Consider the following 5,574-nt stretch of genomic DNA (forward strand, 5'->3'; position numbering starts at 1 on the left):
AAGTACCCTGGGGGGGGGGGTGGTTGAATAGGGTATTTACTAATCTAATCCGAATACGATGCCAAATTAAAACTTATTAACTAATTATCCTAGCAAGAATGGTATTCAAAAGGATTATATCCAAGGATGAACAATATGACAATAGGCGATATAAACAATGAGACGATGATAAGTGCGCCAATGCCAAACACAAACAAACAATATGATCACGGAGTTCGGTCAACCCTCGACTTACGTCTCCGCTCCTCATCTTGAGGAGATTTTCCACTATCAATCAACACAACTACACAATCGGTTTTCAAAGCTCATCGAAAACTTTTACAACTCACACATTGACAATCACATAATACATTTCTCTAAGTGTTGGCCGACCCGTGTCACCTTCCTCAAGTGCTTGGAATTACTATCTCTCCCTAGGCTTTTACAACCAAGTCACTCATCTTGGAATTGAACACGTTCTTCTCCCAACCACTCCTCCAAGTATCCTTGTGTATTACAACGTGTTTCATAATAAGTGCAAAAAAGAATTATTCTCTAAACATGTTGAGAACAAAAATTAAGCTCTCTTAATGAAATACTCCAACAACCCAAATATAAGATATGTGATATACTTAAGCTCAAATGGTTGTGTGTGTAAATAATGAACAATAACAAAATTAAACTCAATTCAATCTAGCATAAAAATATGAGAATCAAAATATAAGATTAGCTAGAAGAAAAAGTTAGAAAATTTTCTCTAAAAGACAAAGAGTTGTAGATGATGATTTTGAGGTTGAACTCCTCAAAAATGAAATTTCGATTCTCTTCTTTGTGAAAATTTCTTCACATAAACACACCAAAACTTAGATTTAAACTGGTATAAACACACTTTAGAACCTTGTGAAAACTCTTGTTAAAAACCCAAGTGCTAAGGGCTATTTATAGCCTCTCAAAAGAATCAGCCAAAACTAGTCGTTATGCAAAAAAAATCTCTGATTGGTCGACTGGTGACATGTATCGGTCGACTAATAATATGACCACTGGCTGATCTAGAAAAATAGCAAAAAATTGGTCGACTGATGATACCGTGTCAGTCGACCAGTGGATGCTCATCGGTCGACTGATCGCATGTGATTGGTCGACTGATAAGTTTGAAAACTCGGACGCTAAAACACTCTGATCAGTCAACTGGTGGAACCTGTAAAACCCTATAATTTTTGATATATTGTGATAAATACCATTTCTTTGATGATTGATTATGCTAGAAATCGATTTGTGATCGATTAAATACATATACGTGTGTATATAAGAATACAGGAGCGAATCATGCACAAAACCATGCACAGATACAAAGTCAATCTGCATTCTGGTTGATCGACCGGCCTAGGCTGATCGGTTGACCGATGATACCTGACTGATCGATCGATGTCTTGTGGTAGGTCGACCGATGTGCTTCTAGAGCTCCAGCGATTTGTTTTCAGGTAGGTTTTGTTTGGCTTCGAGTCTAGTTGTGTACTTAAGTATATATACTCATTTTAAACCTCTTTTGATCTTCTTTCACGTAATATATCATTAGTCACCTTCCCTCTCAAACCCTAACCCTAGATTGTGAGTTTTTGGGAGTTTTCTTAAGATGTTTATCGAGAGGAAGACAGGATTCGTGATCTTGTTGAAGGAGGATCTTGCACGCATGCGTGTTTGGGAGTTTCAGCACAGTGTTTGAGGCAAGACCATCTTCCTCCTAACCTTTCCCTATAGTAACTCATGATTTAACGTGTTTAATTGATTAATCTATTGCTTAAAGTTTAATCTAATGTGATAAAATATAGTTTATGATGTTAGATATTAAACTAATGAAAAGATCTATAATTTAAATCTTTGTTTAATAAGAATAGTTGATCATGATCATTAGGGATGTTTTTAATTTGTTAATTGCGTTTTAATTTTCTTCGAAACCCTAGTTAACCAAGTTAAATGAGAATTTTGCTAATTAAGATGTTTAAACCCTAAGTTTATGAGACGTAGGTGATGTAATCTTGTTTAAACTAAATCTATATTTGTGTAATGATCAGAATTAATCATGCTTATTAATCATGTTGATAAAATATGCCTTATTTGAGAATTTTGTTAATTAGAATGTTAAACCCTAACTGTTTAATTTTCAATAGATAGTAACCATGTTTAATTTAACCCTTGTTAAGTAATCATGAAAGTTAAATCATGTTTTGCTTTGCATGCTAATAAAATTTTATTTTGGAGACAAGTTACAAAATATAGAAACCTGAGAAAACTCGAGATAGTATAATAGGTCGACCAATCCCAAGAGATCAGTCGACTGATTGTGTCACCATGGTTTTTAAACCCTTTCTGGCTGGTCGACTGATAATAATCAACCGGTCAACCGATGAGTTCTTCTTATAGTGCATTTTGTACACGTTTGCCATCGGTCGACCGATGCTTTAGAGTAGTCGACAGACACCTTGTTTTGTTTGTGATGACTTCTCTTGCATGTTTAATCGTGAACGTGGGGTTCGAGCCTCACGACAACACACGTGTAACCATGGATGTACACGAATTGAGTAATAACACATATACGGATATCCCGAAGAGGATTATTACAGGTATTGTTTCGATCATGTTTGAGATAATAATTAATTATAATACGTATGCATGTATGGATATCGTTGATGAGCACAGCTCAGTAATACTTAGGATAGTGTGTCAATATGCCGTTAGTACAGGCCATTGACTCGTGATTTTAGGATACCTGATTTGATAGTCCATCCTGCACGGTGTTACGATGAGGCTAGAGAGCCGTACTTCTAGTATATCTAATGTGGTAGTTCATCCCGCATGGTGATGCGATGAGACTAATGAGTCGTGTACATATTTAGGATGCCTAATTTGGTAGTCCGTTCTGCATGATAATGCAATGAGTTATATAACCTTACAATATATTGTTTGTGATATATTTGATAGCATGAGTCTTTGACGGAAGTCATTTATGAATATGATTCATCGCTGAGTTATATTATGACCGGATTACTTCGCGTTTGGGAGTTACAGGAGATTTAGTTCTTGTATCCACATCATCTACCCAAGGGTAGCGACTTCGCGTTTGGGAGTTACAGGAGATTTAGTTCTTGTATCCACATCATCTACCCAAGGGTAGCGTGAGTTATATGGTCGATATTTATGATATTGTATCCACATCATCTACCCAAGGGTAGCGTGAGTTATATGGTCGATATTTATGATATTGCGGCAACTTTAATTTTTTGTATTTTTTTTATCTTTTATTCTTAGTTTGAAATTGATATTTAGCGATTTACAATTCGAGACATATGGTATATACATAAGGATTTCCTTATTTGGATTATTTCGCTCAACGTACTACGTCTCGTGTTATGGGTTTTTAAAATATTAAACCTATTTAGATATAGGGTAAATAATTTAGATAGACTATGCATAATAAATAGAGCCTCCATCATGTAGGGTCCTCTTATATCAAGTGTGGGATCTGACCCTTATGATAATTGTTAATTCTTGTAGAATCCACTCTTATACAAAGGGTAGAATCTGCGGAAGCTTACACTAAAACACTAAAATACATTGATTAGTGTTATTTAAAGAGTTTGCAAGATGGGTTATAAATTGCAATAAAGAATGGTAATAATCTCTGAAAATGAACATCACAAACAGAAACATATATCCTGGTTCCACCTCCCCAGTGTACATCCAGTCCCCAAAGCAATTCCGCTTGAGATTTCCACTATGATTTTAAAATCTTACAAAATCAAAAGAAAACTTGACCAATTTGCAAGACCATGTAAATTACAACTCCAATTGACAAAACCATGCCAACTGCCACCAATCTCTAAACCAAGAGATCAACCCTCCCAATCCCGATAGAAACTTTCTTTCAATAAAAGTACAAAACTCCTATAAGCCTTGAATGATCGTGAATGTGTTCCTCACTGTGGCTATAGATTTTACTCTCTGAAATAATTGCCTAATCATCTTGTAGGAATGATCAAGAACATAGGCTATTTCTAAAACTCTCTTTTCTGGAAATTTTGACTAAAAATCTGAAAAGTAGAGAGTTAATTTGCACAAAATATGAATCTTACAAGTGCAAATCATGTGTGTATGTTTTCTGACGTTTTACCCTATTTATAGCCTTTGAAAAGACAAGTTTTTAAACCTAATAAACAGATTAAAATGACTATAAACAGTCAATAATTCAAACTTCAAACAGTCAGAAGAACTGTCTGTAGTCGACTATAACCCTTAGTAGTCGACAACTCCAAGTTTAAACAGACTCTGTGAAGTCAGAATATTTCTTAGTAGTCGACTACAATAGTCATGTCGACTACACTGTAAACAACAGAAAGTCTAGAATTCTGAACTTACTCTTAGTAGTCAACTACACTGTACACTAGTCGACTAATCTGAATTTTGACAGAAACTGATATTTAGTCTGAGTCTTGAGTAATCGACTACTACTACTATTAGTCGACTACTAAGGTATAGATATGAGATATATGATATGTTTTATGACTCACTCAATATCTATAAACTCTAATGATATAGGGAATTTCTATTGTTAATCACACACTAAGCATGTGTTAGTGTGTTCTAAACTCTATGTGTGTGTATGTATGTGAGTGATCAAGGCTTGTACAATATTTCTAAGCAAAGAAAATATAAAATTACATTTTGACAATTAAGCATATCTTCTTCTTTATTTCATGTTGCATTTAACTCATCTTATGTCTTGAGTATCTCTTTGAATGTCATTGTTGATTTTGCTCTGATACTACAAAACAAATATTAGTACATAATACACATAATATGTTATATTTTATCATTAAAACAAACATATCTTGGAGTCAAGATACCCAACATTCTCCTCCTTTTTGATGATAACAAATATATTGTGTTAGAAATATATAAATTTTTTTAATCCCTGCATGAAATCATTAGTTAAAATCTTTTACTCAAATTTTAATCCACTACATGAAATCATTAGTTAAAATCTTTTACTCTCCCTGCATCAAATCATTAGTAAACAATTTAAAAACTTTCTATATATACCTCCCCCTTTGTCATTAGCAAAAATAATATAGGCATATCTTGCATCCTTCCCTTTTTAGAGTACCTGAAATATAACCATGTAAGCATAGGTACCTTTTTGTTTAGATCCAAAAGGATTAGCCTTTGGAAATCCAAATCCACTTAAAATTTGGTTTCCATTTATTAACATAAACATAATTCTTTGAATTGCAAACTTCATGCATATATGAAGAAATATGAGCATTCCTATCATAAGTATTCAAATTCTTAGGAATCCATATATATCTATATTGATTAGCATGAACATTCTTATTTCTAGAATATTGATTTTTCTTAGAATAAGAATCATGATTCTACAAAACAGACTCTTTCTTTGTAAATGACTTAGGAACAAATCCAATTCCAAAATGATTGTTTAAAGATTTTTGAAATAAAAGTAGATTATTTAAATTCTCTTTTCCTTTGTTAAATTTGTTAACATTTAAAGATAACTCTTTATATTTACATCTAAGTGAATAA

This window comes from Asparagus officinalis, chromosome 8 (assembly GCF_001876935.1).
Source record: "Asparagus officinalis chromosome 8, Aspof.V1, whole genome shotgun sequence".
NCBI classification, from domain to species: domain Eukaryota; kingdom Viridiplantae; phylum Streptophyta; class Magnoliopsida; order Asparagales; family Asparagaceae; genus Asparagus; species Asparagus officinalis.